Consider the following 12,159-nt stretch of genomic DNA (forward strand, 5'->3'; position numbering starts at 1 on the left):
CAAAAAAATGAGATCGCTGGAAAACATAGATTGCTGTTTTATGCAGTTTTCTCTTTCCCCAGTCTTGTTTGACCACAGTGTCAGTATATATAAGATGGGGCTTTGGGGCTTACCCCTCGTGTGAGGAGTGCAACAGGACCTTTCCCTCCTGCAAATGTTTTAAATTGTTCTTTAAACTGCATATTAAAAGTAGGATTTGTCATTGTATAAGTGATCATTTGCAATGCTAGCTTTGGTGTTCCAAGGTTTTGTACTAGAAGCCCTTTACTCACATACTGGAGGTTCACAGTTAGACAATAGAAAGTTCATAAGTTCATAGGTGATTACTAGACTAATGGCTTAAGACACCTTACAAGCCTAGTCAATATAATCTAATTTTACCTGTTACGTGACCCCCTAGTGTTGTTGCCTCACAGCAAGAGGCTCTCCTATTCGATTATCGGCTGGAGTGCCTTCTGTGTGGAGTCTGCATGTCCTCCCCACGGTTGAGTGGCCTCCAAAAGACATGCGTGAATGGGCGTGCCTTCGCTGAAGGTTGGGTGTTGGGCTGGTAACTCGGCACCATAAAAATCGACTGCCAATCATTAGGAGTTCTGCTGTGGTGACCCCTAACCGGGAAAAGCCGAAAAGGCAAACAACAATGTGACCCCTAGGATCAAGAGGTTGGCATGGATTTGTGCCTATGCTCTGAGTATCTGACAGACTGCCTCTGTCCATAAGGGACGTAGACACAATCCCAGGTATGAATTTGCAATTCTCCATCCATTAATCCAAATTGTGTTTGAAGAGGGTCAGGGAAGGGCTCTGCTTAACATAAATAGGAAGCCTGTTCCAAAGAAGGGGCAATCTATGAGACACAGAACTTAGTCAACAACTCAAACAAAACCTGCTGGAGAGACAGATTAGATCCCTAGATCAAGTGACCCTCATGCTGTTCATAAGCTTTGTAAGGAGTTACTAGATATGCAGTCTAGGATACCACTGAGGAGTCTAGTTCAGTCTCCCAATTGCCTCCGCACACTGTCTAGTAAAGCAACTAGCTCGGAGTCACAAAATGGAGGCTAAGTGAATCAAACACCAGACTACAGGAAGTTGCTCATTAGTAGCTCATAAGCCTAAATTATCTGTACCTACTGCCCATAAGTGCAATCCCTCCAGATTAGAATCAGAGAATGGAAATGGGAAAGGTGTTAAGTTCTACCATACAATGGTATCATTTATAAAAGGTTAGACATTTCTTTTTTTTTAATGTTGTTATATAATAGCAATATACTATGTTAGAGTGTTAATAATGGTGACTTAACCATGGTTGGCTTAAGTTGGTCAATTTGGTTTTAACACCATGAGTAATCCGCAACAGCCATGGAAACAAGACAGTCCATGGAATTAAGAAAGGGTCACTGTATGTTGTAAGTCCTATCAGAAGTGGTCTATGCTTCATGCTAACCCATTAAAAGAGAGGCCCAGCACAGTGACTTTCCATGACTGAAGAATCACTGTGGTGGGACACACTGTGGGCTAATAAGGCATTCAGGGAAAGTGGCTAATGCAAGTTACTTATGTGCACTTCCCCAGGCATGCCTACAACAATCTATTTATGCAGCTAATTGATTCAGGTAATCACTCTGCTGAGGAAAATTAATATGGCCAACCTTGTTAAGTAATACAACCAAAAAATGTCAGTCACCCATTCAAGTCATTAGGAGAGGTCATGTTGCAGCTAAATGGAGTGAAATTCAACAATCCCATGTTGGTAGGGGGGTTGTGTGTCTATATTTCTGTGGCAGTCTGTGTGTAGTCTGCAGAGGCATGAATGAAGTTGGATAACTGTGTGTGTGTGTGTGTGTGTGTGTGTGTGTGTGTGTGTGTGTGTGTGTGTGTGTGTGTGTGTGTGTGTGTGTGTTTTTTGTGTGTGTGTGTGTGTGTTTGCAATTATGATGTTGTCCATGAGTTCATTCCTGTGTGTGTGGGGATGTGTGATTTTGAGAGAATGTCTGCCATACCTCTCAACCTCTTAGAGTAAGAAATCTGGACAAAGCCATAAAAAAGTGGTACAAATAGGGATATTTTTGAAATATTGCTCTTACAAACATAGAAAGTTGATAGAATAACAAGTTTTGCATTAGCATGAATTTTCTGAAGGGTATAAAGTCTTACAATCAAATGTCTGTCATTATTTTCAAACTGCAATCTTTAATGATTTGCCATTAATTTGCCAGACAGCCACACTTCTATGAAAACCAGACAAAAAATATAAGGCAAAAAGCTGGACATTCTTCACAAATCTGTACAGTTGAGAGGTATGGTGCATAGACATGTCTCTAAGTGTGTGTGTGTGTGTGTGTGTGTGTGTGTGTGTGTGTGTGTGTGTGTGTGTGTGTGTGTGTCTATTAATCTCTTCATGGATTTGTAAGAGTGTATGAAGGGGGTGACTGTACCAGTGTGATGGCCGGAGTGCCAGTGGTAATTAATGTTACTTTTAGCACTGGTTCTAATTACAAATGATTCACAGACATGAAAATTAGCTAATGAGGTTTTCCCCATTGTGGCTAAAGCTGTCTCTGAATTGTATTTTATGCACATGCATAAAATGACCTCCTTGTGGTAAGCTGTTTACAAAATTGTTAGGGATTCTTTCTGAATCCCAGGCAGTATATTGCTTAGGTATATCACTAGTAACTGGAAACTGACATCCTCCGCAGTACAACGCAAAATGAGAATCTGTTTATTTTGCTTGCACAGTTTCCAAATGAAACTGTCCAAAGGGGAGTTCCAACGATGAGACAGAAGGTCTAAATTAACTAAGGTGACATCTGGATGTCAGCTGAATGGGCATGACACAAATTGCCAGCCTTTCAGATGTCCTTCATATATTTAAAGGCAAATGTTGTTTATATATGTGATGTGCTGTATTCTTCTTTTTATTTTTTTAAGTGAATGTATGTTAACATTTAAAAACAGCTAGTCAGCTTAGACATGACTTGTTTCATCTTTCAGATTAAGTATAATTATTCCATGTTATAAGAAAGGCATTTAACCATGTTTTTAACAATATTTATATGTAGTAGTGGGCAATATAATGCATTATGTTATTTATTTTATTAATTAATTTACTACCTGAACTGAGTTATTGTTCCTTCTTAGCTCACTTGTATTGGGCTGTCCATTTTATCTCTTGCATATTTTTTCAAAAATTAATAAAACTGTATTCATTGATTCAAAGATATTCCAAACGCACTCTGTATTATGACCATTCACACCTTGTCATTACCCTTCCTCAAGCCACGCCTACGTTCTCCAGTGAATCTTAGAGTAAATGTGTGGATACACACCCAGTCCTTTAGTTTATATTTAAAGGAAGATAGTGGATTGCACTGCTTGACATGTACAGGAAGTTTATTTCAGATTTTTGAAAGGTATTGGGTTATAAACCTGTCTAGTCAACATGTTTTATTTATCTGTTCAGTAAATATTTAGGTCCCTAGTTCTAGTCTTGGTGGATGTATTGGACTTGCCGCGAAACAAGAGGTGTAGGACAACTGGGTCTCTAATGGTACAGTAAGTAGACAGAAATCACTCCTCAAAATTCTGTAAGCCACCAAGCAAAGGGAAGAGCTTCCAGCTTCTTTTGGTATTTCAGGGACTTTAGGCCTGTAATCTATTTTGTGAGGAACTTTTGGGGAATTTCTAATTGTTTGATATGTTTAATGAGATGCTTCCCAAAGGAAAAATTGTACTCAATAATTGTCTTGATGAGTGGTGAGTATAAGGGAATGACTACCTTGGTGATATTCCTTTGGCAAAGAAAATGATTTCCTGACAAACATTGTCATATGACAGTCAAAAGAGAGGGAGATATTAACCAAATACTTAGGTCCCTGACTGCATTTTTGTTTAGTAGTGGTGCCGAGCAGATTGTTTGTCTACTGATAGTGATAATACTACACTTTATTTTTAGTACACTAGAGTTCATTCTGGAGGGTTTGTGTGCCATAGGGTGACATAAATCCCATTTGCAGTTGTCTGCAAATTTTGTTAGTCAGAGGTCTTGGCCCTCTGCTTGTAGATCTGAGAAGTAAATACCAGAAAGGAGAGATTCCATCACTGAGGCCTGATGGACATTACTGGTCACTTTTGTATTGTCTGATGTAACACCTGTACCTTGAACTGTGTGGGTTTTGTCTTTCAGCCAGTTTGCTATTCATCCTACAACATATAGCTAAAGCTTTTGAATGATGTTATCATAGGGTAAGGTGTTGAAGGCCTTGGCTAGGTCAAACTACACCATGTGTACTGCATGGTCACTCTCTATAAGCCCCATAATCTCTTCAAAGAATGTTGCCAGATTAGGTAAACAGGATTTACCATTCACAAAGCCAAACAGCTGGGGGTCAAGTCTAATAAGATTCTTGATAGCACAGATTATGAGGTCAGTTTTAATCCATTTAAAATCTTTGGTGACGAGGTTTGTAAAGCTGATGGGTCTGTAATTCTGAGTCCATGGCAAGGCCACCTTTATAGAGAGGTATCACTACCACTGGGTCTCACAAGGGGAGAATTTACCACTACTAGTTAAGCAGCCAGGTGTATTGTCAGGTCCAATGGAGAAAGTGTTTATGGTCTTGGTTAGCATTTTCAGTAAATAATATTTAGAGATAATTGAGGGAATAAGGGATTCAGATAGTTCAGGATTTTGAATAGACATCTCGAGAATGAAGTTGGCAGTGAATTTTTTGCAAGATTATTGACGATATGTATTGGTTTGGAATAGGGATGCATCATTATGAATAGTTTCAGAGCAATGCAGGGTATTATTTTTAGTTTATTAACATAGCTAAAGAATGATTTATGTATGAAGATGACTTGTACTCTGTTTGCGCCTGTGTGTGTGTGTGTGCGCGTGTGTGCACATGCGCGCGCGTCTGTGTGTGCATGCACATGTGTGCGTGTGCATGTGTGTGTGTGTGTGTGTGTGTGTGTGTGTGTGTGTGTGTGTGCGTGCATGTGTGCGCATGTGTGTGTGTGTGTGTGTGTGTGTGTGTGTGTGTGTGTGTGTGTGTGTGTTGTGTGTGCGTGTGTGTGCGCATGTGTGCGGACGTGTGTGTGTGTGTGTGTGTGTGTGTGTGTGTGTGTGTGTGTGTGTGTGTGTGTGTGTGTGTGTGTGTGTGCAGCAGTAAATGAGGGAGTGTTTGTGCTAATGTGATACATGGACCACCTGTGGTAATTAAGGTTACAAAGTTTTTTCAACTTTATCTTTGGCTTGAGAGGTCAGCCTGTGTTCATGAGCTACAGTAGAGGATTTGATTGTGCTCTTCATTTTTTTTAAAAATACTTTTGATTTTATTCTTGAAAAGAGGGTAAATGGATTTCCTAAATAATTTAAAAAGTTTCTTTCTTTCTTTCTTTCTTTCTTTCGTTTTATATATATATTTTTAGGGTAGTTGACCATCATGGTGATTTTTTAAATTTGTATTTATCTTATTTCTGGTGAAGACTGATAGCTGGCTGTATGCATTTTTAAAATGGGTACAGCATTCCTTAGTGAAGCTTGCTGCTGAAGGAAGTTCTGAGGAAATGCAGTCATAAAAAAAGTTGATATTTCATCACAGAATAGGTAGAAGTTGGCATTTTTATAGTTCTTAAATTCAGCTGGGTTTGCTATAGTAGCTTTTAGGAGCTGAAAGGAGAAGATCACAAATGTATGGCCTTCACTGTGGTTGGAGATGCCAGAGATGAAGTGCATGAGGTAGCCATATTTGTAAGAATCAGGTCAAACATGGTGTGTTCCCTAATAGTAGGCCTATTTACCAATTTCTTACAATACTTATTGTTTATTATGTCTTGTCAGGCATAGCACACATTTGCAATATAGATGTTCCAGTTTCATACCTCTCACCTGTACAGAGTTTCACAGAATGTCCAGATTTTTGCTTCATATTTTTGGTCCATTTTTCATAAAATTGTGGTTTTCTGGAAAACTAGTGGCAAATCATTAAAGATTAAAGTTAAAAAATTATGGCAGGCATTTGAGTTTCAGACTTGATACCCTTCAGAAATTTCATGCTAATGCAAAACCTGTTATTCTATCAACTTTCTAAGTTTGTGAGATCAATATTTAAAAATTGTCCTTATTTTTGGGCCTTTGTCCCACCTTTATTAATAGCTTTGTGCAGATTTCTGGCTTTAAGAGGTTGAGAGGTATGTGAAGTATAGTTAAAGTTACCTATAATGAGGGATTTTTTACTAATTGTAAGATTATTTAGAATACTGAGAAATCTCACAAGAATAATTGGACAACGAAGGTGTTCTTTAGCTCATCATGTTCAATTTGTGAGTTTCTAGGGATCTGCCTCTAGGTGATATTCTCCATGACAAACATGGAAACTCCACCACATTTGCCATTGAGCCTGAAAACATGTAAAACACAAAACCCTGGTATAGAAGTAGTGTTCTCTTTAAATTTAAACAAAAATTCAGAAACTAAGCAGGCATGGATGCTTACAAAATGCAGGAATGCCTAATGATCACCCAGTTTATTGTATAATAAAGACTGATATGTTAGCTACTTTGCAATATCTATCAAAAAGATTCTGACAAAAAAGGCACTAGGAGGCAGCACTGATTTTAGCTAGTGCTTGAAATGTATTCCTACTGAAGTAGGCCAGACTATCAAGGATACTATCACATGCTTTCATATGTTGGATCCCCTGGAAGGACATGACCTATTTAATCAAGTATTAAAGCCAATTATCTTTTTCCTGTATCTAGGCATCATTCAAGATGAAGGAATGATTCCACTCAGGACTAGTGTTTTACCAGCATTTGTAACATGGATGGAAATTTTTGATATATCTTTCTGTGTATCCCTCAGGGTATTATGCCTCATGTTGTTCACAATCACATGTACCACCACCATGTTCTGGCCATATATTTCAGGAGTTATGGTCCTTATGAGTCTTATAATGACAGAGAATTTGGCACCTGAAGGACATCTCATTGTAACCCTCATCTTATCCAGCCTTGTAAGTGAGGAATCAATATGCCTGACCATAGAGTCACCCAGTAGTACAAAGTAATAGATTTAGAATGTTTTTACTCTGGGAAACTTTTATAAGAGGCATGCATGGGATGGATGACTTGCCTGATTTTTCTGAGGCTTATTTTTTTTCTAGTGAGATTTTGGGGTGATTGTTTCACAGTCTCAGCGTAAGGCATTTTGGTGTGATTTGAGAAGGATCATGATGGAGGTGTATAAGGTTCACACAGAAACTTTTAGATGAGAAGGAAGCTTCCAGACTAATTAGGCATTTACACGTATTACAGATGCAATTGCTAGTGTTAAATATAAATTAATTATCCGTGAGCATAAGGCAGTTTATATAATGTGTTAGAAGACCCAGTACTAAAAGGATAGCAAAAGAAATGAAATTAGTAGGCTGCACTTCCATTGTGTACATTGCTTGGGTGTTTTTATAATGAAAGTTAATACAGCACTAAACAGGTAGGATGATATAAAACACAAGGTGTCTCAAACTGTAGCAGTCAAATGGGAGGACCCTCCCTGTTTGATCCTGTAGTGGTCACTAGTATGAGCTGATATGAATAGCAAGTGCTACTAAAGACAAATTTATATTAGGGGTAGACAACTCAAGAGCCACTACCCTGGAATGCAATGGGGGGGGGGGTGCAAATATAATTAAATAGCTTAGGTGGATAGACATAGCAAAACAATACTTTTTGTGTTTACGTAAACAGCCAGAAAGTGGGATGCAGAGGAATTTTGTGGTTACATTATTAAAGGGGCATTCAACAAGAAATATACTGGGTTTATGATTATAATAAGAACATTGTGAGATGGTGGTAACATTCCTAGACACAGTTCTGTTGCTGAATGGCCTGGAACTGCCTAAACACAATTGCAACTCCTGAACTACCTTGAGTCTTACACCCCTCACATGAAATAAATCGGAGTTTAATACCAACATCTAGACTATTTGAATGGCTAAACACAGTACAGGTATTCATTGGAATCAATAATTTAGATCTAAACAGCTTAGCTAAAACAAGTGAAAAAATTCTTAAAATGAATGTAAAAGCAGATACCAATAAATGAAAAATCTTCACTTATATCTATAAGAACTAACTCAAGCTAGCAGTAGTTTAAAATATCACAGCAATAATGTCAACAGTTAAACCATTTAAATGGCAACATGCAGTGAGACTATTTACTGAAATTACTAATATAGACTTAAGCTTAGATAAAGTTATTAAACATACTAAAATAAATAAATGGAGAGTCCATGCATTCTGCTTGCACAGTTTCAAAATGAAACTTTACAAAAATGTGGTGTCAAAGATGAGAAAGAAGGCCTAAATGGATTAAGGTGATGTCTAGATGTTAGTCAAAGGACATAACACAAGTTACCAGCCATTCAGATATTCCACTTATGTTTAATGGTAAATACTATTTATGCATATGGTGTTATATTCTAATTAATAACATTGCATACTAATTAAATACCATTTATCAGTAAATAGTTCTATATTTATTTCTTTATTAAAAGTGTGTTACATTTAAGTGTCATGGTTACCATGTGTCATCTTCTTTACTGGTTATTTCAACCATTGTTAGCATGTTTCTTTCAGTAAAACCCACAGGTATATAGTTAGTATAAATCAAACATTAATCTCCAAATTTATTGACCATTGCCATATGTTATAAGCAGTCTGGTGGACCCCTACCATAAACAAGCTATACAACAGAAGGAAGAAACTAGTACAGAAAAGAGTAAAATCCCAAGAAGGGAAGACATCCCTGATCAGTATCAACAATAAACTACGATCCCTCATAAAATCATCCAAGGCGAGCTTCGAACGAAAAACTGCCAAGGACTCCAAACATAACCACAAGGCATTCTTTAGCTATGTCAAGAATCTAAGTGGCAATGCTCAGATCTGTTCAGAGTTAATGCAGAATGGCACAAAATACACTGAACCAACCGATATCGCCAACATCCTGGCAGACAGGTTCAGTGCAAACTTCACCCCCTCTCACCCCCAAAAGGGCCCATAACCATAACAGAAGAATGTAGAGCCCCTGAAATCACAGACACTCATGTTAAAACAGCCCTCTCGAAAGCCAAAAACACAGCATCAATGGGACTGGACAGTGTCCCAGGCTGCGTCCTACACAAGCTCAAAGACAAACTAACCCCTCACCTAAACACACTGTTCAAACTCAGCCTCTCCACAGGCTACGTACCCATAGAGTGGCGCACAGCAATGGTTATTCCACTCCACAAAGGTGGAGCCACAACAGACCCCGGGAACTATCACCCTATAAGCCTGACTAGCTTGGTCTGCAAGGCATGGAGCACATCATCATGGAACTCATTAACAGAGACATTGGGAACCTCCTAACATTGGACCCTACCCAGTTTGGCTTTGTTAAGGGCAGATTATGCCTCCTAAACCTGGTGGACTTCTTTGAGACAGTTACCAAGGCTATAGATGAGGAAAAGGTGGTACACACAGCATACCTACACCTCGCAAAGGCCTTCAACACCATTCCCCATTCTGGTATTGTAGACAAGCTCACCAGCCTGAACATAGACCCCTATGTCACAAGATGGGTTGCCAACTGGCTCATGGACAGAACCCACATTGTGAGAGTTGCGGGAGCTAGGTCTGACTGTAAACCGGTTACAAGTGGCATTCCCCAGGGCTCAGTCCTAAGACCCCTCCTATTCGGCATATACTTCTCAGAGGTACAGGCAAGCACAAGAGGACTATGGCTGACCAAGTTTGCAGACGACTGCATACTAGGGGCTATAATTGACTCTCCAGCTGACATATACATCCTCCAAAAGGGTCTCACTGAGATGGATACCTGGTGTCAAAAATCATGGCCTCAAGCTAAATGCCAAAAAGTGCATAGTCATCCCCTTTGGAAAAAACAAAGTACACACAAACTACCACATAGGTGTTAGCCCCCCTAAATATGGAAAACGTAATAAGGGATCTGGGGACCCAAGTAGATAGTAATCTCTCCTTTGATAATCACATTGCCAAAGTGGTTAAAAAATCCTTCTATGTGGGATAATGTGGCCTACCTAATCACAAAAGGGTTTGCATCCAGATCAAAAGAGGTCATTGTGCCCCTCTACTCATCACTCATCAAACCCATCATAGAGTACAACGCCCCATTTGGGATGTACCTTACAAGACACCTGCAACAGCTGGAAAGACCACAGAAGCACCTCACCAAAAGGATCACTGGTTTCAAACAGATGCCTTATGCAGCTCGACTGAAGAAACTCCAGCTGTACTCAGGTGCATACCGCCTACTCAGAGGTGATTTCTGCCTGACATACAAGGCCATGTCCAACCCAGAATTGATGGACATGCTCCACCTAAAGAAAACCTTATCCCCTCGAGCCACACACTCTAGGGATCTAAACCTCACCACAACAATAAATAGGACATGCTGGAGGGATAGATTCCTGTCCCAGAGACTTCCCATGCTTTGGAACAAGATTCCAATCCCCATTAGGCAGAGTTCCTCACTAACACTCTTCAAGAGAAACCTTGACGAGTGGATGGGAAACAGAAAGTTTACCCCGGGGATCACTTCAGTGGCTGTGCTGGACAGAGGCACAGAGAACTAATCTAAGGGGGGGGTGGCGAAAGCAAACACATTCTGGCTAAATTTATAAATGCCTTTGGGCAGATAGCCTAGTACCTACCTATGAACCTATGAACCTATTCCATAACCAGTTGATTCATTTCAAAATAATACATATAGTCCTGCCTTAATAACCTAGCTGTTTTATCACAGTTTAGGCCAAAAAACTGTATTTCTTGCATTTCATTAGCACCATCCCCATTGCCATCTATACTAGCCTTGCACAAAAGCTTCATTTTGGAATAACCCACAGTACATTTGTACATGCAAGCATTGCTTGAACTCTATACAACCCAATGATGGGAGGTAGGAGATGAACTTCAATTCAAAAAGTGGAAAGAAATTAAGAGAGGTTGAAGATAATGATGATGGTGATGTTAGAAAACTGTCATTTTACTTGTAATGCTATCTCATACTCCTCTCCTAAATAACAGCTTTTTGTAATTCGGTTCAAATGTTATTAATATATGAACTGTCTGACTGTTTTTGAACTGGCTCTGAAATCTTAATATGTAGTTAATTGTTTCATAGATTTTATTAAGGTTATAGTCAAGGAGACCATTGAGAATCATTACCATATCTTTGGGAAATGTATATTGTTATTAAGCAGATTTTCATCGCCTATCCAAGGTGAAAAATTGCAACAGATGTGTATAGCTTTGAGGAATCCAGGTTAGTTTTAAAGGTTGCCAGGGATGCACTCTGCTTGGCAAGTAAGCGAGTCTGTTCCACAAATGGGGATATGTTGAGTTATGCACTTGTCATGTTAATGAAGTTTTGTTCTCTAGAAAGGGTTCTTGTTTTACTTCTGGTTCTATTTAGGTAAAGGAATTCAGAGCACAGCGCCATTTACATTATGGAAGACTCAGCAGACATTGCCCCTAAGGAACCCATAAAAGCTGGAGAAGAGGGATAAATCTTTAAGCCTATTAGAGTAGCTAAGAGTACAAAGATCTGAGATATTTTGATGAGGAAGCTCAGATGTCTCTTGAGTTGGTTACGTTGCTTATCCAAATTCATACCAAAGAGGCATTACATTAATTGATAGGCTTGATAAGGGAAGAATAAATTTGGAGTATAAAATCTTTGGACCTTCATATGACACCATGAAGGATATGTTGTGAAAGATACATGGAGGGCAAAGATGTGTATTATCAGTATAGATGACCAAGTCAATTATGAATGGTTCGTATGCTAGTGGAATGTTTTTTTTGTATGGTATGTGGTGGTGATGTTATGTTTACCAACTAAACCTATGCTGAATTCTTGTAACCAAGGGTAAGCTAATGACTGGTATAGCAAACATTTGTTTGGTGTATCTCTTGCTAAAGAATTTGAGGATCAGAATGGGAACTGATAAATGGCCCTGGTGTGCAACCATCCGCAGACTTTGTTAACCATAGTCCCTTGATATCACTATAGGCAAAGGAAGAGAAAGATATGTCAATGAGGAGGACAACTCAGGATTATTTATG

General features: G+C 39.0%; 1 protein-coding gene across 1 annotated transcript in view; it reads right to left on the reverse strand.

Annotated features, from left to right (window-relative positions):
• The window catches only part of LOC122797866 (vomeronasal type-2 receptor 26-like), a 149,788-nt gene that overhangs the window by 32,785 nt on the left and 104,844 nt on the right, over window positions 1-12,159 (reverse strand). The window lies entirely within an intron of this gene.

Source organism: Protopterus annectens, chromosome 3.part1, assembly GCF_019279795.1.
Source record: "Protopterus annectens isolate FY-2018-M chromosome 3.part1, PAN1.0, whole genome shotgun sequence".
Taxonomy (NCBI): Eukaryota; Metazoa; Chordata; order Ceratodontiformes; family Protopteridae; genus Protopterus; species Protopterus annectens.